This window comes from Euprymna scolopes, chromosome 5, assembly GCF_053919585.1.
Source record: "Euprymna scolopes isolate OS-2025 chromosome 5, ASM5391958v1, whole genome shotgun sequence".
Lineage (NCBI taxonomy): Eukaryota > Metazoa > Mollusca > Cephalopoda > Sepiida > Sepiolidae > Euprymna > Euprymna scolopes.
In genome coordinates, this window is record NC_136486.1 from 109,507,174 (window position 1) to 109,531,394 (window position 24,221).

The window sequence follows — 24,221 nt, forward strand, 5'->3', positions numbered from 1 at the left end:
CGTCTTACCCTCATTTCGTAAGGATGTCTTGCCTATCTCTCAAACAAGTAATATTATTTATAAATTTCAATGTCGGTGTTGTCCCGTCTATATAGGCAAGACGACCCAGCGTCTTCAGGTCAGAATCGCCCAACATGTTCCCCGCTTCATCCGAGACCATCAACCTACCACCAGAAAGTCTCAATTGATAGAATCGTCCGTCGGCCAACACTTGGTCGATAAAAAGGAGTGCGGTCTTGCTTTCTCTCCGGAGTGTTTTTCTGTTTTGTACCGAGGACGTACAAAGTTCCCACCTGTCTGTCCTTCAAGCACTTGCCATCATTTCCAGCCCTTCCTACTTTGTGCAAGCAGAGAAACCTCCGGCCTCAATTAGAATTATTTGGGTAGTCACATTTTTTTTTACCTCCTCACCTCACCGCTCCATTCCACTACCATTCCACTACCAAATATTCTAAAAAATAATAATTTTCAGACTTATACCCTTGAAAAGTTAGTCTGAACGAAAAGCGCTTCGGGTGTATTTTAACGATCTTGTTTTTAATCGACTTATTTATTTTACTGAATTGTACATTTGTTACATGTAACTTCGCGCATTATATTTTTTCTTCCTTTTCCTCATCCCGTTTTCCATCTTATTTTAGTCGACTGAATTTCCGCTATGGTTCACTTCTTTACAATTATTTTAAAATTTTGCGAATCGAATAAAGATATACACGCTTCAATTTTGCTCTAAGAAACGTACATTATATATATATATATATATATATATATATATATATATATATATATATATATATATATATATATTTCGAACGCGCCCTTGTCATATCAAAGAACCTAGTGTTGATTTTATATGCCTGGTATTACTGGTTATGCGGTGATAATGGGTTGAATCGAAATTTTGGGGCGCATTTGGCTCTTATACTTGTAGAACATTGTGTCACCTGTGAGATACCTTCTGGAGCGGTAGGATGACTCAACTATTTTTTCAGCGTTTTTTTTTTTCATTGTTAAGCTATAATAGTAAACACGGAAGATAACAGACTCCTCTGTCAAATGGACACTATTGTTAATGTCTTAAATTTGTGTAGAGGAGACCGGTGACGTTTGCATAGGTAATAGATAGAATATTTACTATACATCGTATTCCTTTATTTTTTTTTTTTACTATCCTTGCCAAAATTTTGTCGGAGGGAACCAATATTTTTTTTTTTAATTTCACGAATTAGTATTTAGAGTTAATAGGATTCGCACTATCTCTAGACTGCGATGGTATTCATTGGATCAACCACGCAATGGCGAAACATTAGAAAATGGCGCGAAACTGATTGCCGAACATTTCAGTTTGAAATCCTACACTTATTCTTAAATTCGTTGGAAGACTACTTGTTGACAGGAATATCAAAAATAGTCGTCCACTGATGACGGAAACTGAACTTGGAGAACAGATACAAATGGAGTCTAACGCTCAGATTTGAAACACCTGCTCGTATTAACATCACTTAACGAATCCAAACAAGATGACCAAAGATTTTTTTTAAAAACATTGCTCATACGATGGTATGGGCGACGGTGGTGATGTGATTGGCAAGTATTACCGCGGTGAATATCGCCATTTCTCTATCAACAAGTTTATACTGATGTTTTTTTATATAACATTTTCCAGTTTCCGCAGATAATGTTTGTTTTCACAAACCTTTCGACTACTTACAATCTTCATCAATTTTTTTGTATTTCTTTAATTTCATCCGCGGTTCTGGTTTTGTTTATTTTTGGAAGTATTTTGTCTTCAACGTTTAAAACGTTAAGTATCGACTCTGATTTCATTAGCATTAAGTGCGAATGGCGTTTTCCTTACCGACGTAGACTATCGGATCGGAAAGCCAATTTTAAATTGGGTCGAATTCGTAAAGTTCACTTATATCACACACGGATTAAAAAATAAATAGAAATAGAAATAAACGAGCGCCCCTTGAGTTTTCAGTAGTAGTGAGTCTTCAAATACAAGTTTATAGTACATATTATGTTACAGCAGAAAGTAATCCACAAAATGACTGATGTGCTTAGAAATCAATTATTTTATCTCTTTTCCTGCCAAGATCTTAATCTTCTGTTGTTTTTAGCCTGTCTGTTTTCTTAATACTTCTGTCAATAAATCATGTATACAATCTTCTGTGTCGTTGTTGTTTCTTAAAAATTTTGTACTTACCGATATATACCCTGAGACGAAAATGCATGTATTTTATACATTCTTCTGTGTCATTGTTCTTTATTCAGCGCGTTGTGTTTATTACTATTTTTCTGCGACTCAGAATAAAATTTAGGAACAAATAGTCAATCTAGTTATGCCTATTTATATGTTTTTCTTCGGAACGTTGATATCTACATGCGCAATGTGTATGGTGAGAATGCTGGTGTACTACGAGTGTGCCGTAAAAGAAAAAGAAGTCACTAAGAATTGCCATGAGATCTGGCCAGTCAAAGGTGATCGAAAATGGAAGCCGTTTGAAAACCAGAAAAATCGCAGAAATTCTCAAAATTTCAAACTCGAGCGTGGAAAATGAATTGCATGAACTTGATTATGTTTCTAAACTTGATGTTTGAGTTCTCCCTTCCTAAAAACGTAACGGACAATTTTGACCAACCCAAAAGATGAGAAAAACATCTAATTATACTTGGATCAACATTCTTTAGATAACAGGTAATTATAATTAGAAAGAATTAATTCGCAACCTAATCCTGCCTACTTTTCTGCCTAGGTTGAGCGTATCGATAGACAACAGCCATCAAGAAGTGTTTGACTGAGTTTTCAAATATATAGGTGGTCATCTTTGGACTGGTTAGCGATCTCCTGCGACATTGCTCGGAACTGTCGTGCATGAGCCGCTACGGATAAGGATGTAATAGAGGTCAGCAAAGAACCCGACTAGAGTGAACGTCATTACAACAATAACAACAGGTCATTCAAATATCAGAGTAAAATGCATAATATGAAAATTAATTTGTTAAACTCTGATAATCATATTTAAGTACAGAAAATTATCACCGTACGTAAAATAGTCAAATACCGGAAGATAGCCCGAGAGCGTATTTATCGAAACGAAGTATAAATAAAAAATATCCTCAGTGGTTCGGCCAATAATATTTTTCATTATCAAATTCTGAATATATGGGCGTGAATAACAATCTTTTACAACCACTGTATTCAGAATATAAGGGACTTACATTGGTTGTGCTGCTGGTTTTGCAGGCCGGAAAAGGGCTGAGAGCATTTCTTGGAATTGTAGCGATAGATTAGCACTAGTAAAATAAAGTCAGTTCACGATGGCTTTTGTTGTAGCGCTTTTGAGGAAATTTCGGGTGACGGGATCTATCGCTCCTTTGTGTCACAGCAGTCAGTTGGAATATAAATCTGTCGAAAAGATCGACACTTGTCAAACTATACAATATATTTAAGTATGAAAAAAAATATCGCCGTACATGAATTAGCCAAATATCGAAAAATAGCCTAAGTGCCTATCTACCGAATCGCAGTATAAATAAAAATACCCACGGCAATGCGACTAACATTCTGTAAAATCTATTGCCAAATTCCATATAATTTCTCTCTCTCTCTCTCTCTCTCTCTCTCTCTCTCTCTCTCTCTCTCTCTATATATATATATATATATATATATATATATATATATATATAAAATGAATGTTTATTTTAGAAATGTTATTTATTTCAATGTATACCGTTTTTATTTAATGTGTTAAAACTGTTACGAAAAACAAAACAAAACAAAACAAAGTCAGATTAACCATCAATGAGAAAATTCACGATGGAATAAAATAAAGTTGTCAAAAAACTGTAAGTCTTTGAGTTTTAGCACAACTGTATACTATATATATATATATATATATATATATATATATATATATATATATGTATATATATATGTATATCTATATAGTATGTTACGCTTTGAAAATAACCGAATACATTTTTTAAACGCCAAACTGCTTTTAAAAGGCTAAATTCGCAAGGATTAGCCTTAAAAAGACTAATATGGTACACCTGGGCAAGACTATAAAGTGACCTTCCTTTAATTTTGCATCGTTTTCGAATATCATCATAATAATATATGATTGTTGTTGTAATGGTGTGGGAGGGAACTCGTAGTAATGTCGATGTGCAGCGAAACGTTACGTAAAAAAGGAACATTCGAAAGAAACAGGATAAAAAGAAGAACATTGTCAAAAGATGCCGGATGAAGAAATAAATTAAACACTGTCGCTCATAATGGGATTTTTTATTTGCAGTAAACTATGTAGCACAATATTAGTTTCTGAGTATCTATTAGGTGCGTGTAGTCTTCTAGCTCGATAAAGGAAATCCACATTCTTTGCAGCAGTCTTCGCAATGTCTTCAATGCATTCGTTCCAGTTCATATTGCTCGTGAATGTTGGACCGATGAGTTTGAAACAAGATTCTTAGGTAGGGTGTTATTTGTCATATCGGTGGTTAGATAGGGGTCATGTAATTGTTAAAGGAGAACAGCTTAGTCTTACTAGCATTAAATGTTACCATCCATTTGCGGCACCATTCCATTCCGATCTGGAGGTAATTTTCTTACAATTCTGTCATTGTCTTAGAGTTATGTACGTCCGTTCTTCCCTCGTGCATGTTATAGAGAGTTGTATCATCAGCAAATATACCCATCTCGGATACAATATTATCAGGGAGGTTGCTTATGAATATCAGTATACCAAGGATCAACCCTTGAGGCACTCTCATATTAATGTTATGCTGCTTGGATGCATGTCCATCAATGACAACCTGGATGGTCCTATTGTCTAAGAAGGATCTAATTATATTTAGCATACGTCCAGTTATATCGTACGATTTAATTTTCATTAGCAGACCTTCGTGCCACACTTTGTCAAAAGTCTTGGATATATCAAGACCTACAATCCTGGCTTCGCCCACCTTATCCACTGCATGGTATATGCGTTCAGATATGATTGATAAAATATCTACAGTAGAACAACATTGCCTAAATCCGCACTGTTTATCAGAGAGAAGATTAGCTTTTGCGAGGTGGTGGACAAGTGCTTGATTAATTAAGGTCTCAAAAATTTTAGCGAAGAGGGGGAAGAGACTGATAGAACGATAATTGAGAATGTTCCAGGTGTCAGCACCACCAAGACAATTTCAAAAACAAATATCTAGACCATACAACAGAAGACTGTTCAAACGAGGCCATGTGTTGAAATTGCTTTGAAAATACGAGAACTTAAAGACAAAAAATATACATTATACTTCAGAGAACAGAAAAAAATAACGATAATACTTATGCAAATATAGTTCAAAGAGCAACCAAAACCAATTGAAATACTTAATTGAAATACCTAACATGATTGAAGCGTTGTAAAGATTATTAGAACTAAACTCCCTACTCGTAATTAGATTGAAAACAGACGCTTGTAGTTAAAATTAAAACGCAACAACCTCAGTTAAACAAAAACTGAAGAAAGAACCGACAATTTATCTTTTGTAAGATCAAACCGCAATGAATCAGCGAATTCTCAATACAAATCCCAGTCCCAAGCAAACTGAATGATGAAAGAGAATCGCCAATCAAACGTGATACCGTCTACACAAAACCTACAATTCTAAGAAATAAATATTACGCACTGAAAAATATGGAAACGGGAGACGAGAATAAAAGCAAGACAATTTCAAAATTAAACATCAAAATTAAACAAAATACTTGTAACCTGGATTCCAGGAAACACCATCTGTAATTATCTGTTAGTAATCTCCAGATACATGCATAGCCGGTGCTCAAAATGTAAAAAAAAAAAAAAAAACATTTTGAACACTCTCTTGACTGGAAAATTCATCGAAATCCAATAAATCAACCACTGTAAATAAAATCGCCAATATTTATTTATTAATGATTATAGAAAATAATGAACCCATGAATTATGAAACAATTTATCATTTTGCGTAAAGAAGACACATTTAATAAAGTTATATTTGTAAGTACTAAAACAATCGTACGGCATAATCACATTGACACACCGGTTCTCGGCAGATCACCGAAGTTAAAGAACGTTGAGCTTGGTCAATATCTGATGGGTGACCATTAGGGAAAGCTAGGCTCTGTATGTCCCTTCTGGGAAGGTTGGGCATGGAACCAGCAACCCTATCCCTAAAAAAGAGCTCCTCGCTACAAAAACATCTACAAAGTTGTGGGTGGCATATGCCCCTCGAGGAGTTCAAGGTTATGGATGGATAGATGAACTAAAACAATCGTGAGAATTTAGTTTTGCTGTTTTGCAAAAATAGAACATCTTAGTTTTTAATAATTAAAATCTAAAATACATTTCTTGTACATTGCTAAAAAGCCGTAACTTTCATACTGATGAAATCAGTATAACTCGAAGAAAAAAAAATAATTTCTTGAACTAAATTATATTCTTATTAAGCATGGTTTAATCAATATTTTCACCCCCTAAAAATATAATTGCCAAAACATATTTCATTTTATTTTAATGGTAACATTTCCTGGAAATTTTAAAGAACGATGTTTTAATATTTCCCTTGCGCACATGAACGTGCAAACGTCAGTGTAAGAATTTTTTTATAATCTTGAAAAAAGAAGAAAAAAAAAATGAAAAAATTGAGGTCCTGAGTCACTAAAAAATATCTTAAAAGAAGATAATTTCTACTAAGGATTAATTTGAAAAAAAAAAGTACGAATGAACAACATTGTATAAAAACAAAGTACGAATGGACAAAATTGTATAAAAAAGGTACAAATGGACAAAATTGTATAAAAAAGGTACGAATGGACAAAATTGTATAAAAAAAGGTACGAATTGTATAAAATTGTACGAATGAACAACATTGTATAAAAAAGTACGAATGGACAAAATTGTATAAAAAAGGTACGAATGGACAAAATTGTATAAAAAAAAGGTACGAATTGTATAAAATTGTACGAATGAACAACATTGTATAAAAAAGTACGAATGGACAAAATTGTATAAAAAAGGTAGGAATGGACAAAATTGTATAAAAAAGGTACGAATTGTATAAAATTGTACGAATGAACAACATTGTATAAAAAAGTACGAATGGACAACATTGTAAAAAAAGTACGAATGGACAACATTGTAAAAAAAGTACGAATGGACAACATTGTAAAAAAAAGTACGAATGGACAACATTGTATAAAAATAGACGAGATTTGCACCCCACTATCTAAATGATATTTTAGATAGTCAACAATCCCATTTGTTTCACAATTCACTGTCAATCATTTTAAATGATTATTTTTTCAATCAATAAATTTAGGGTGTTACCAGTGAATTTAATTTATTATTAAAATGTTCATAGTTCAAAACGAAACCAGTAAATGCCTCGTTTTTGATGAGTTTTTTCTCATTTTGATTTTTCATTTCTGTGTGTGTGTGTGTGTGTGTTTTATTTGTTTTTGTTTGCGATAGTGTTGAACGAATTCAATTATTTACACGAAAGTCCATTTTTACCTAAATGTGAGTTGGGAATAATTTTCCCTTTTATAAATTTGGTGCCCGCAAATGGGGAGCGGCATATATATTATTTAAAATATAATTATCCACCGACACGTGTTTCGTCGTCTACGACTCATCAGAGTGGTTACCACTGTGATGAGTGGTAGACTCATTTTAATGTCATTTTAAACAATATATATATAAATATATATATATATATATATATATATATATATATATATAATGAAATGGCTTCTTAAAATTGTACGGTTTCTCATTCTAAGATGTCGAGCAATTGCCGATCATTATACAGAAAAGAACATTGGTCTATAAAAGAAAACGTGCTGTAGTCCTGCCTTTTGAGCATGGATACTTTTATATCAACTAATTCAGACCGACAAGGAGCATGATCGATTGTAGGACAGTAACATTAACAAAAAACAAACAAAAAAGCAATAAAAAGAAAACAGTGAAAATCGCAAAGCTACGCACAAACACACTTGGTGGCGCGCGCACACACACTCACACACCAAACGTAATATTCGCTGACGAGATGATCTCCAAGCCATTCACTCCATCTGTCATAATCAATGAAAGGCAATCCATAACAGCGACAGCAGCAACCGAAATGTCCAAACTCAACCACATGGACAGAGCTTTTGCAGGCCATTTTTGAGAAACATGGAGCCAAGAAAAAAAAAGGAAATCTGCTACTCATCAAGATATAGATACTCGTCAGCACCCATGAAAAAAATATAGCATCCATTAATGGCTGATTTAAACTTCATCTTTTTTAATTTTTATTATAAAGGGTTAGGATATCATTGCTAGAGCTGTGACAACAGCATATTCTTTACATTCTTTTGAATCTCGAGTATATATCCGACACAGTTAGACTCAGCTAATCAACCGAGAATCACATCAATCTATATGAAAGCATATAAGATATCAACGGATATGCACTCGAGAGTCAAAACAATGAAAAGACCCTAATCATTACATTCAAAATAATAATAATAATAATAATAATAATAATAATAATAATAAAACAAGTTAAAACTTACATGATAGCAATGCATTCTTTTCTTTCTTTTTTAAATGCAGCTAAGCAATCCCAAAAGAGGCAGTGTCTGTCCGTTTTTTTTTGTTTTTGGAGGGGTTGAGGGCGATCCGCATCGCGTAAGGTGGCATAAATAAAAAGGTAAGTGCAAACCATTAGAAACAAGGCCGATAGCCATCATTCGCGTGCTCTCGTGCAATGAATGAATACATGAATGTAGGATTGTCATAAAATTCTTATAGATAAACTAAAGTGACCGAAAAATGGGCTAAAATGACTTAAATAAATAAAAAGTAAATGACTTAGAATGACTTTAATGAACGTAAGGGTGAATTGAATAACCTTATGAATGACTTGAATGCTTCAAAAATAAGTGGAATCCTTCAAAAACAACTTGAATGATCTAGAGAATGACCGGAATGGCTTTGAAACTGAGTGGTTGTAAAGTGGGTGATCATTTTACATTAAGTTAATACAGATAAGTGATCCCCCGCTTTATATAACAAAGTTACCAACATAATTAAAGCATGTAGTAAGAACAGATACTACACTTTGATATTGGTATAAAAGCCAAGAAAAGGGTATTTATTTGCTCCCCCACCGAGAAAATTAGGCACAAGGCCGATTTTTCATGTGAGGAGTGAAGGGGAAATGGGGACCAACTCCCCGGGGAGTAGGGGAGCTGAATAGTGACAATTGGTATGAAAAGTTGCCCAAGGTCTTATATTGACCAAGATCTTATATGTGGGGTTTCCCCCACATATGGTCTTTGTTAGCAGTATCTACCGGAACAGATACTACATTTTGATCTTGGCCAGGTATTTATTTGCTCCCACACCGAGCAAATTAGGCACAAGGCCGATTTTTAATGTGAGGAGTGAAGGAGAAATGGGGACCAACTCCCAGGGGAGTAGGGGAGCTGGATAGTGACAATTGGTATGAAGGGTTGTCCCTACATTGACCAAGGTCTTATCTGTGGGGTCGTCCCCACATATGGTCTTTGCTTGTAGTATCTGCCGGGACAGATACTACAGTTTTATCTTCATATTTAATTTATTCTGTTTAAAGAAAAAATTACAATTAAAAAATTTCAATAAATAAATCTTGGCCAAAAGGCTAAGAAAAGCTTAAGAAGCTAAGAACAGCATCTATTAACAACAGACCTTTGATCTCAACCAAAAAGGCCAAGCACAAAAATGTTACGCACAGACCAACAGACTAACCGACCGACAGAACGACGGACTGACCGACTGACCTACCGACAGACCGACGAAGTGACTGAAGAGTTGTTATTTTTTTCTCTTTCTTTTGTTTACTTGCCTCCCCATGAGGGTAGAGTTAGATACGAGGTCAGTTTTTTTTTTTGGGGGGGGAATCCAGTTCCCCAAAAGGGACACTCTGTTTAGTAACAAAAATAAAAAAAATGTATCAGTCATGAAGGATTTCTCCTCCTTTGACCGAGACTGAAAAAGTGTGAAAAAAAAAATTGAAGTGTAACATTTTTTTTTTTTTTTTTTTTTTTTTTTTTTTTATTACATTTTCACCCCAAACAAGGCAAATTGCCACTTTGGTGTAGGGGGCTACTATCAGGGGCAACAGCTACTGGGGTACTATGTAGGGATTTGGGCAGCAAGGTGTCGGTTCACGTTACACTTGAACTTCTGCACGTCAGTACTGTTGGGGAAGCAGGGACCTGGAATGGAATTCCAGAGTCTTGCGGTTCTGGGGAAGAAACTATTGGAGTAAAAAGATCTTTTACATCTAGGGACCTCTACAGTGTGGGGGTGGGATCTAGTAGCCTGTCGGGTTTGTCGAGGGTGCTCGCGTCGTGGGGGCACAAGTGATTGCAGTTCATCAGAGCATTCACCACTAAAATACTTGTAGAACAGGCAGAGGGATGCAACATTTCGTCGATGGGACAGAGGCTGAAGCTTAGATGCCAGTTCAGGGCCTATCAGATTTGCGACTCTCTTTTGAACCTTGTCAAGGAGCGAGAGACTAGTAGCAGATGCACCAGCCCAGATGTGGCAGCAATACTCCATACATGGGCGAATGGTGGCCTTATAGAGGTACAGGATACTTTCGGGTGTTAGTAGTTTTCTAGCACGGTAGAGAGAGCCTACCTTTCTTGCAGCGGCCCAGAACAGATGGTATTTATTTGCTTCCCCACGAAAGCAAATTAGACACGAGGTCGTTTTTTATGTGGGTGAAAACCAGCTTCCCCGCCCCCAAAAGGGGGCACTCTGGCAGTGTCCAAATAAATAGTAATTATCTCGGTATGAAGGGTTTCTCCTACATTGACCAAGGACTAATTACTTAAGTGAAGCATCAGAACAGACACTACACTTTGATCTTGGCTCGAGACACTGCAGAGTTGAACACATTAGAAAACATGTATGGATCTAATTTCGATACCAAAAATTCTTCTTTTTACAATAAATGAATAACGTATTTGAGTCAATGATCTGTCATTTTCAGTGAATATTTTTCTTATTATTTGGATTCTTCGAACTACTGTTCTCATCTTGAGTGTTATTTTCACAACGTTTTAGTCGATGTCACCTCCAACCTTTTTCATATGTATCTTGTCGAATATAGAAATCTTTCCGTCAAACTTGGGAATGTGCATTGAATTTCGAACGAAACCCTTTATTTAATTGACCGGGATAGTATGCAGTGGTTCTCACAGCCATGCTTGGATGGAAGTAATTAGCAATTGTATTATCGGTCGCCCTCGCTGAGGATTGAACCTTTAGAAGAATGCAACTTTTGATTGAACTTTTTGATTGAACCCTTTGGATTGAACCTTTTTGATTGAACCTTTTGGATTGAACCTTTTTTGATTGAACCTTTGAATGAACCTTTTGGATTGAAATTGTGATTGAATCTTCAGAAGAATGCAACTTTTACAACTAAAATTTACTAAGTATTCTAACCATTGCGCTATGAGTCCTTGCAATGGCTAGGGAGAGTCCCAAGTTCAACAGAAAGATTATAGAATTCGAAAATATACACCTGAAGAAGGTTGAAGCTTAGATCGACCAAAATGAAATTGACAATGGAAAAGTGAGAACTGTAGTTTATACAATTTTATGTATATCTATACATTAATACCTTTAGCTTAGTACGTGTATCACAGTTTCAAGATTAAGGTGATAACTAGGACTAGGACAACAGCATATTCTTTTTATTGTCTTGACTCTCGAGTATGTATCCGTTGATATCTTATATGCTTTCATATAGACTGGTGTGGTTGTCGGTTGATTAACTGTGTCTAACCATGTCGGATATATACTCGAGAGTCAAAACAATGAAAAGAGCACGCTGTTGTCATAGCTCTAGTGATAACATACTATACACATTAAATTAGTATATACATACGCTAATTTAATGTTCGTATTACGCTATCATCTTCTATCGTCCTTTTAATAACCGAAAATGCAATGAATATATATATATATATATATATAATTATTTTTTTACTATAATAATTAAATATATATATATATATATATATATATATATATATATATATATATATATATATATATATATAGGAAATTTATTACTGTGAGTCCAGAATGAGTTTACATATTGTTTCAGCTAGGGGAAAATAAATAAATGAATATATATATATTTGTAGTCGTCGACATACAGTCCTGTTTCGTTGTATCACAACTCATCAGTGCCGCTAGACTAGCAGCTCTCCCAAGCCAAGGATTGAACCTAGAACCGTCGTGTTGACAGTCGGCGGTTCTCCCACTCGATCATGGAATTGACGCCCGTAAATAACTCGTCGAATGTCTATTTAAATAGACACCCGCCACCACCTTTAAAGTGCTCAAATCGTTTGTTCGTAAACAAACAAACAACGAGCTTCGCATTTTCAGCCAATTAAGTAGCGGGTGAGATCATTTATGTCTCTTTGGGGCTGTGTGTAAAACTAAAATATACCTTCTTGGTGTTTGGTTCAGGATCCAAAGGTAGTATTTGTTCTGTCTAAAGATAGTATAATGATATCGTGGGATTTCCGTTCGTGCTGGGTGTCCATATAATGGAAATATGTCACAGACTCCTATAAGGATATTGGAGATAAACCGTAATAACCAGATATATTCTAACAGTATATTAACCAGATTAGATATATATTTAGTTTTAACAAAAGAACTACAATAATATCTCGGTGGTTTCGATTTATGCCGAACACCCACAGAATACCCAGTAGCAATATATTACAAATTAAATATGCCGCTGTGGAATTTCCTCGGGTTCCGCTAATCCAATAATAAGAATAACCAGTCCTTATCGTAAAATTCATAAACACAATATTTTATTTCTTTTTTACATTGCTAACAGGTAACGATGAATGCCGACAACAGAAGACATCGAGTTTTCTTGCGAACAAAAATATCTATAATTTACTGGAGATGATCGGTTCTCGGCAGAAATTTATGTTTCATTTATTGAAAATATATTTTGGCACCGAAATCATAAATGTTTTAAACTCTCATGTGTTTTAAAAATATAGCAATATTTATCAATTAAAAATTAAGTGCATTTCTTTGGTACATGATCTTTGAGCAAAGTGACAAAATTAATAAATAAAAACTAGACTTTCTAAAATTATTTTTTAAAGAGCCCCATAAAAGTATTAATATCAAGTAATTGCTTTATTTTTGAGAAAATTTTGAAAATTTGGTTTTAAGAACTATAAATATAGTTTAAAAATTATCGTTTTTTATAGCGGCTTAATAATAATAATTTAATTTAATGGTGTCGGCCTATGCATCAAAGTAACACGAATATATATGGCTGGCTGTTAGGTTTTTGTTGGAATTTTTTTGGATGGTATGAATCGGTCTATGCCTACAAGTAACCATTCGGTCAGGTTTGATACTATAGACGACACCTCCTTTTTAAACATGGAATGGAGAGGTAGGTCAGATATGAATGTACGGAAGCTATCACAGTCAGCCAATATCTGGAACATTTTTTGGTTTTGTGATAAAGGGAGGTGGTGTTTGATCAACACTGCTGCGGAGCCATGATTTAATATACTGTTTGTTTTTAAATCCCGAAATTGTGCTTCATGGTAGACAACTGATAGTTCCTGAAATAACATTAGGACTATTGTGAATTCGAAAAAAGCAAGCTGACGCAGCGATTGCGGGTGATTAAATTACTTACTGATTTAATAGTTTTCCAACGAATGATAAAAATACAAATTAAAACGTTTTTATATAATTTTAAAGGTAAAAAAATCTTCCAAGACTATATATATATATATATATATATATATATATATATATATATATATGTGTGTGTGTGTGTGTGTGTGTGTGTGTGTGTGTATTTTGGCAGTATTTTCTCGTTTAAATAAACATTATTTATACAATAACAGATAGCTTACGTTTAATTGTATCGTATTTGATTTTTTGGATTTTTCACTGTATTTTATGTATGAAAATAAAAAATGTTAACGTATGTCTAATGGGAGTCATGAATGTTTTCGATTCGTTGTCGAATCATCTTCGGAGAAGAGTCAAATGAAAGGTGGTCTGAAAAAATTTGTCGAGTGAAGAAATTAGGTGTCGCATATGGTCAATATTCGTAGGCGCCAAGGCAATTTTAAGACAATTGTTCAGATATTTTTTTGTTGAGTCATATGTGTCACAAGGAAAATCTTTGTGTTTACGACAGAGTGGTACTTTTTTGAAATTCGATATTGTTTAAAACTTATTATGAAAATCCTGCATTTAAACTGTTAAGTTTGGACACACACACACACACACACACACACACACACACACACACACACGCACACATATATATATATATATATATATACACATATATATATAATTCGAATCATTCCTAGCTCTCCAAGTGCAACCTTAACGGAGCTTTGTAGCTATAACCTCCTTTGAATTTTAAATAAACTTTAACTCCAAATATATCTTACTTTCATTAAATTTAACTCATTTGCATAAAACTTTCAAGGGCAAACAAAGTGGTGCGTAATCCTTAGATTTCTTTCTAACCTAAATGGCAGAACTCTGTTTAAAGTTCAAATATATCCTATTTTGATGAAAGTTTTATCATGTGTTTAAATGTTTTCTAGGAAGACAATGGGACTCATATAGTAATGACATGTAGTAATACGTAGTGATGTATAGTGATGAGATTGGACAGATAAAACAGTTTAAGGCTCCCCAAATTATTACTAGAATTGTCCTCAATGTCCCTGCCGTTATAGATAAATTACTTAGAAAAATTCAGTTGTAAGGAACACTGTTGTGGTTCAATCCACCGTGCGGGCGGTACTTAGAATACAATTGCGAATTACTCAGAACCTGTTCGAAATTCTGTATAGATTTCCGAGTTCGATTTGGTACATCTGAAGTAAATCAGGGGGTTACATCGATCGAAACGTGTGTAAATAACACTTAAGATCAGAACTCACAGAAAAGGTGATAACGTATGTACAAACATGAAAGGCCTTACCGTATTAGCTTATTATTATATCGATCCTTTGTTGGTACGAAAATATCTAATAATACTGAACCAATATGGCGGCTTTTCATTTCTTTATACGTTTTCGCTAATTTGTTTCTTCGCGATTCTAATTTTAATTACATGATCTTTTCCGTTTTTTTTTAAAACTATTTACCTCTTTTTCTCTTTTGTGGAAAAGAACACGTATTAATCTTTAGAATGTTTGAAAGAAGATGTTTACACGTCCGCTTCGTTCAAAGGGCACGATTTTGCAAGATATTTTGGGTGTGGGCTCTCCTGAATAGATTAAGAAATGTTTCTTCTTTTGTTGTCTTTCATGTTAAGGTGAAAAGTTTTTGGCATCGGGGGTCCTCGCGCCACCGTCTGTGAAATGACACTGGAGATGGAGACCCGACGGTAAGGGCCGGTAATGGCGCGTGTGCGCTAAGGTAAAGAAATAAAATTGAATAAAAGAGACTAGGCCACAAAAGAAAAAAAGGGAATAGGTGAGGAAAATAAGAGAATGCATGAAGAAGCATAGAGGGCTATGTTGATTGGTTAGGAAGGGGTGTGGTTGGGCAAAATAAGTAATAAAGAAAATTGTGGAAGAGAGAGAAACGTAGAGGACATTTCGGATATTTGGTCCGAAATTTAATGGTGTCGGCTTATGCATCAAAGTAACAAGAATAAGTAACAAGTAATAAGAGATAAAAAAAAAATAAGACGAGATGAATTATGAATGAAGAAAACAAGAAAAATTATAGCAACCAAAACGGCAACTGAAGTAAGTATATATATATATATATATATATATATATATATATATATATATATATATATATATATATATATATACATCTATACTAGTCTACCTGTTTCCAGGCGTTGCCCGGTAATCCATATTATGTGACGAAATTTCAATGCCTAACCTGGAATTAATTATGAATAATACTTTATTTTTTACATAGGAATCAACACTTATCAATGCCCAGCGGCCACTTGAGAATAAGGGTTAATAAGTGTACAGAATTCAATGGGATAATATCGTAGTAATCGTTAGTAGTGGGAATTTGGAAAATTAGATTACTTAAGGGGACGGTTCAACAATAATTTGTTTAAGTTGGACTCGAAGACAACCAAATTGTAGTCAGCTGGAATACAGACAAACGGAAAAGCGTTCCACAGACATGCAGTTCTAAGGAAGAACTTATACTACATGATAATGATGTTAGCAATATTAATATTATAAGAAATAATAACGAAAATTGTAATAGTAATGCTATTGCTAGTTATAGTAATAATATTGTTCATAAAAGTAAGAATTGAAAAGAGTAATAATAATAGTAATACCGAGAAAAATATAATACACATTATAATGATATAACTGATAGCAATACTCATAATGATACTAATAAAATCATAGCGATTCAGTTAATACGAATAACATTAACTAAGAAAAAATACAGCATATGATGTTAATGAATGACAAACAACAATATTATTAACACTAAGTCCATAATTGCATGAATAATTGTAAAAATAATATAGAAAAAAAGTAATAATAATAATAATAATAATAATAATAACAAACCAAAAATACTATTACTGCTGCAACTGTTTATAAAGTAAATTAATGATAACAAAAAAAGAATGTAGAAAATTTACAAATTTACATACTACTACTTATTAGTAAAAATATAAGTAATAATAACAACAATATTAAAATCACCACCAGCAACAATAATAAATAGTCGAGAAGGTTCAAGGAGGATGGAAAGACCGAGGCGTGAAAGCATAACTAGGCTTCTACTGGATGAGTGCAAAATGGACTGCGACCTTATGGAGACTTTTATTGTCACCCATATTTTAGTGAAGACCAATGAGAAGTAAATAAGAAGTAGCTGTTGCGATGATGCAAATTGATTTGCAAAGGTTATCGAAAGAAGTTGAGAATACTGGAAATCCGAGGAGACTTTTTGTCATGAAAACTCCAAGGAAAACATTGGTTTTTCTGAGTGAGCAATCTCTGGTGATTCCTAGTAGTAGTAGTAGTAGTAGTAGTGGTAATAATGATAATGATAATAATGATAATAATGATAATGATAATGATAATAATAATGACGATAATAATAAAAATAATAAGAATAACAACAATGAAAATAATAATAAAATAACAATAACAGCAACAATAAGAAAACTACTACTACTACTACTACTACTAATAATAATAATAATTCAAATAAAAATGATAATTAAAATAAAAAATACTGAAAATAAAATAATAACATAAATAATAATAATAAAAATAAATAATAATAATTATTATTATTATTGTTATTATTATTTTATTTTCATTTTTTTTAAATAATGAAAATAATAAAAATAACATAATAATAATAAGAAGAAGAAGTATAGTAATAATAACGACAAAAATAATTTTTTAAAAATAAGACAAAGTCGGGCAAGTATAAATTAAAACGAAGTAAAAAAGTCGCACGCAGTTTCACAAAACGATTGCTTTAATTTATGTTGAAATCCACTTGCGTTATTTTCATTACGAAAAATAATCCCATAATTTATGCATTACATTCTTTTATTATATAGTAAAAGAAGTGTTATTTGTAATCGAAAGAAAAGAGCCTAAAATATTCAGGTAATGTTTAAGTAAATAAGAAAAGAAACGTTTAGTTAAGAAACAAAGAAACAAAGAAAAACAAAACAAAACAAGATTACTGCAATAAATAATCGAATAATTAACGTTAGACTTACTACAGTACTGAAATGTATTTACTTTGATAGCAGTAGCTGACAGGTTAGGGTCAGTTTTTATAAATACCAATAAACGATGCAGAATCGCGTTGTTACACTATATGCAATACAGCAGAGCAAAAGCTCATCTTTAGAACCTCCATCCATATTAAATTCTAAAATAAAATGAATTTAAAAAATCAAACAATGTAATTATGTAGCGTGAATATTAGCATTTTCGATGAGTAAGCTAAATGATTTATTTAAATTATCGTTTTATATTTTTACAAGAAAAATTAAAAGTAATACGATCAATAATAATATTTTTTCTTTTGTTTAATGTATTCGAAATCGCCATCGTCAATGCTTTTTCGGTGTTTGAAAATATGAACTATTTTTCTAAAAAAAAAAAAGACGCATCTTTGTAGTGTTAATGTGTATGTCGAATTAGGGATAGCGGTCTATTCTGTTAAATTAAGTATAGGAAAGATAGATGTGTTGTTAGTTTAATCTTTTTCGATGATATGCGAGTATGTATGGCTATGAAAAAAAAAAGCACCAAATATTATTGGGTTCCGTGGCAGGACTTAATTTTATAAGAGTGGAACTCTTTGCTACTACCTATGAGGGATTACATATTTGAGAGAGGAAGTCAAAGAAGACGAACTCTAATATTTATTAATTATTTTTTTACTTAGAAGGTCACAACTATCAACGCCCGGAAGCCACTCAAGAACAAGACGTAAGCATTAGATAGGTGGTGAGAAAATATAAGTTGCGGTGGTAGGGTAAAATTATCTAAATGGACAGTATAATAGGAATTTATTCACGTTAGATTTGAAGACAATTATGTTATAGTCAACCGGTAAGCAAACAAATGATATTGTGTTCCACAGACGGACAGCTCTAAGGAAGAAGCTCTACTCGTGGAATTTTCATTTAGTTTTGTGCCCATGTAGGGCGCGAGGAAAGTTATTGGCAGTTATTTCAGCTAGGAGAGTATTTGTTGTGAATGTTTTTCGGGAAATGGCGATAGATCGGAGCTCAGTCGAACATCTTCCATAAAATTGATGTTGCCAGCAGATCTGATATAGGTCTTCCCATTTAAGTCATAGTAAAGGTTAGTTCCGAAAGTTTGTCCAATCCGGGTTCTTTATCGCGGCGAGAGCAATTCATTTTAACAGGGGCAAAGCGGGCATCAGGACTTTGGTGGTGAAATACCAGAAGTTTCGTTTTGGACGCATTAAAGGAAACCCATCATTTTTTTTACCCCATTGTACTACACACTCAGGATGGGTGGTCAGAGAATCTGCAACATCCTGATCTTTATCGGCATTTTAAGTGTTGCCGTAGATGGAAATATCGCCTGAATTTATGAACGAATAATGTGAGTAGGGAGATCGCCGATGAGGATCAGGAAGAGAGTTGTGCTCTGGATGGATACCTGAGGTACGCAAACGTTAATACTGTGAGCTTCAGATTTTTGTCCATCAACGATCACTTGGATAAACTTTTCAGAGATAAGAATTTTATAGTTGGGAGGACGTTTCCAGCTATTCCATAACTGTAAACCTTATGAAGTAGGGGTTTGTGCCAGACACTATCAAATGCCTTAGATATGTCAAAAGCTATTGTTCTAGAAATGAAGTCTTCGTCTATAGATTCACTAATCCTGTATTATATTACCGTCAGCACATCGATAATTGATCTCGCGGAACGGAGGACAAATATTACATGTCGCTGAATAGGTGGTATTCCTGAAGTGGTTGACAACATCTCTATTTATCACAGACTCGGGCAATGTATTTGTGATGCCCAGGAAGCTGATTGACATGTGGTGAGATGCAGAGGACTGATTCTCCGTGTTTTTAAATAGACTTTCCAAATTGTTGGAAAGCATCTTTCTTTCAGGTAGCGGTTGAACAACTTAGTATTGGAGCTATATATATATATATATATATATATATATATATATATATATATATATATATATATATATATATATATATATATATATTACATCCCCGAAACAGTGTTTCATGGTAAACAACTACTGATCTCTTTAAGAACATCGGTGATATTGTTTGTTTATGTAAGTAAAACTATTCAGCAACGCAGGAAATTAACTGACTAATTGACAAAATAATTTTTCAACAAAGGACACATTTTTTTGTATAGTTTTAAAGAAACTTCCAATACTATATATATATATATATATATATATATATATATGTTTCATATCTACGCAATCAACAGCGTAGGAAGTGACAATTACTGTTAGTATGAAGTTTCGAACTCAATTAGAAAGCCAACCTCGTCTCCGTAGACTATTATTCTATCTCCAAGCTAGCAGCAATTAACGCAGGAACTATGAAAAATCAAGTACCTATAAATACAATACTAGCGGGCATGAATGGCAAACAGACAGTATTTCACGACAGAAAGTCAAGGCGGAATAATGCATTTTGCACTTCGGTTTACCGCTTCTTCTTAACTCTCTAAGGAGAGCTCAACTTTAACTTCTTAAAGGTTTTATAACGATATTATTTTTGTAAATAAATATCAACAATTATTTTATACGTATTAAAAAAGAATAAGAATGGATTTCTATGAGTCGTTCTGTTTATTATAATTGATTATTTTTGAAAATAAAATACAATTACTGAATTATAAGTTGTTGTCCATACTTATAGGTAAATGTGCTCTGAACAGATACCATAATACTTTTAGTTAAATTCAAATTTTGATATATCTGCTTTTTTTTTTACATCGTTCATTTCTGTATTACGTTTAAGTTATTTTAAACCCCACTCTTCCCATGTTAAATAATAATTTCGAAATAATAACGTTAATATTTCAGTGCGCAGATCATGCGCGCATGCGCAACCGGATGTCGTGAACCAGAAAGTGGGTTACATACATCGTTGCAAGATCATTTGAGTTTTATAATTATATATATATATATATATATATTTATATATATATATATATATATTTCCCCCTACCTCTGGCCTTTATGAAGGGGAGACAAAAACTTGCTGCTATGATTTCAAATAATCTGAAACAACAGCAAAGGGGAACTTGATTCCAAATCTATTTCATATGTTATATCTCCCCACTTTTGGAAAAAAGGGTACGTTTATTAATATCTCCTGTATCAAATAAGACTTATATACTGTGAAATGTATTTATGTATGAAATCCAAATCGAGGAGATATAACAGATGAGAAATATTTGTAGTCCAGTCTCTCCTTGCTGTTATTTCAGAAACCATAGCAGCAACATTTTGTCTCCCCTCCACCAAGGCCAGAAGTTTTAGGGAACTATCAGATATTTTGTAATTCATATGCAAAACTAGGAAAACATATGCCAATGATTGAAGTATTGGTAAAGGTGCAGTATCTTTTAACCCACGAATAATCCCTTAAAATCACCACTATTATAGGTATTCGGGAGTGCTGAAAACGAAAATAAAAGTAAAAATCCCAGGACACAAGGAGTTTCCCAGATATGAAAAAATTTCTTCAGCAATGTGATCACTCCCTTGGTTACCTGCCCTGGGATGGATCCCTGAGAAAACCAATGGTTGAACACATCCGTCAGAAGAGGAAGAATAATGGGCGACAGCCTCAAGTACAGTTCGTATGGCAGACCACCAAGTCCTGGCGATCTGTCACAGCTGACCAATTCAGCGCAGTAAAGACCTCCCGCTCCGTCACTCGACCCTCGCAACTAGCCGCTTTAGCTGCCTCGAGGCGGAGAGAGTCGGCCAAATAGTCGCAAAACTCAAGGACCAGAAGATCGGACTGCTGCATAAAACGCTCCTCAAAATATTCTCGAAACCCCTCGCAGATCTCCCGAGTCGATTCCAGGGTGCGTCCATCCAGATGTCTAACTTTCGCAATGTATTTGTCCGAGCCACGCCTAGAAACCTCATGACGCACGTCTGCATCAGAATTGACGGCTTCGTTGCCTATCTTTCTAAGCCTAGCTCTAACTACTTGGCCTTCGTAATGCTCGCTAGTCTCGCGTAAAAGGTCCTGCTTAGCTAGTTCCTGACTAAGCCTATCACCCTCCCCCGTAGCCCGGGCTAGTTTCTGCTATAGCTGCTTCTTCGTCTTGGCCTTATCTAGTGTGAGGTGCTGGGCATACTTGACTGAGAAGCTTCTGAACCTTGCTTTGAGACTTAACCACCATTTACTCCCGGTAACCGCCCCCACTAGTGCCTTTTTAATCAATTCTCTTAACTGATCTCGGAAGTCTTGTATCTCCAGAAGGGAGGTGTTTAACTTTCAATACCCCGCTAACTTAGGCCTATTTCCTAGCTTCAGCCGGGCCATAACTAATTGGCCTAGCCAAGTGAACATGGGACAGGATAGGAAGTCTATTTCGCCTCTCCTAACTAACATCATGTCCAAATAGGTATTTGGATAGGAGGAAACGCTATTGGTCCACGTCCACATCTCCCGCCCCAGATTCTCGACCCGAAACCTGTCGACCAGTCCGCATCTAGCCATCAGATCAGCCAGGCTGGACTTGCACCTCTCTGACCCTCTAGCTCCGCCTCCTACCTTATCTATGTCGGGGTCTAAGATTGCATTCCAATCCCCCATTAGCACTACCCGCTTCCGACAATCTACAAACGCGTCGAGCTGACTGAAGAATGAGACCCTCTTACTAGACGGCTGGGCGCATGAACCGCAATCACCCGAAACACAGAACCTTTTAAAGCAACATCTGCCACGTCCAGCCTGCCCTCTGCATCCCTATGGACAATGTCGACCGTCGTGGACAGGGTATGTTTAACTAGCAAGGAGACTCCCTTCCCCCGCGGGCTACCATATGCTGAGAAAACCTAAAAGTCTCGGGCCAGCACCTGACAGTCCACAGAAGAAACGAAATGCGTCTCCTGAATCGTAGCCACATCCACATCCACTCCCAGGGACAAGAGGTCGTGCCGGAGCCGAGCCGCCCGGCCCGATGATCTCATTAGACTAGCCAAATTCAAAGCCATGATACCTATCTTAAGGTGTGTTACACTCAGCTCCGAAGTCAGCCGGGGAAAGGACACCGACGTTGTATGCAATGCTCAAGGTGGTCAGGTTTTTCATGTCCTGACCTTCTCTCACAATGCCGCCGACGTCCAAAGGGTAAGTCAATTTAAGGGCCCTATAGAGTGACGGATGGATCAACACTGGGACCCTTCCCTTGCATTGTTTTGCGAGTTCCTTAAGGGAATTCCAGTTCAATTCCCGGACCAGCCCCTTCAGCGGCCTCCAGCATTGTCCACACGTTGGTCTTGCAGGCCTCTGGAAGCCTGACGAATGTTGTTAGCTGTGGAGCGTCCGGGAAATTAGAGGGGACATTAACGTCTTTTCCCCCTATCTGTTGGCAGTCCAACAGAGGTTTTAAATTTTTTCTCTGCCGGTGTGGTAAGTATATTGCCACAGACAGGGGGTCTGTTGGGGTAAGTCCGTAAGTGGGAGAATCTGAAGGGTCTCTCCCCTCCTGGGTTAATTCTTTTCTTTCTGGGATGGCGGCGCAATTTGCATTGGTGTGGGGACGAGTGTCTGTGTGGTGTCTGGTGTTGGTGTTGGTGCGGTGTCTGGTGTTGGTGCGGAGTCCGCTGTTGGTGTTGGTGTTGGTGCGTGTCTAGTGTTGGTGGAGTATGTGGTTTGGGGGTGGAAGTGGGTTGTGCTGTTGTTAGGGGTGGTGTATGCTCACAGGGAGTGGGGGCTGCCTTTTCTTCCCCTTTCCTTCTTTTGCTTTTCTTTTTTATTCTTTTGAATGAACCGGGGAGTGGTGAGGTTGAGTTCCTCTCCCTCTCGCTAGCGGATTCATCCTCAGAGGAGCAGTGTTTTCTTCGCCTGGTCCCCGTCTCAATTGGTGTGGGGACCGTTGGTTGTTGCTGCTCCTCTAATTGCTGTTTCTCTGGTTAATGCTGTTGCTGCTCTGGTTACTGCAGTCGTTTATATTGCTGCTGCTCCTGTTCTGGCTGTTGTCTGCTGCTGCTTCGACTGCTGCTGTTTTTGTTGTTACCGCTGTTTTCGTGGCATTGGTTGTGGAATTGGCCGCGGCAGCTGATGTTGTTGCTGTGGCTGGTTCAACGGCTGGTTAGCTGCTGCTGCTGTGTCTGCTGCCGTGGCTGTTGCTGCGGCTGTTGTGGAGGCTGCTGTTGTTGTTGCTGCCTCGATTGTTGGGTTGGTGGTGGGACGGTGGCAGATGGGATTGTGGGCTTCCATTTCCGTCTCATTACCGTGCTCCATTCCCCCCCTTGGCCTCCTGCGTGGTTTTGGGTTTCCTCGGTGCTGGGGTTGGTGCTCCGGTTGCAGGAGTTGTGACAGCCTGTTTAGACACCGGTGCTGTCTCAGAGGTTGGGACCGCCTTTGGTG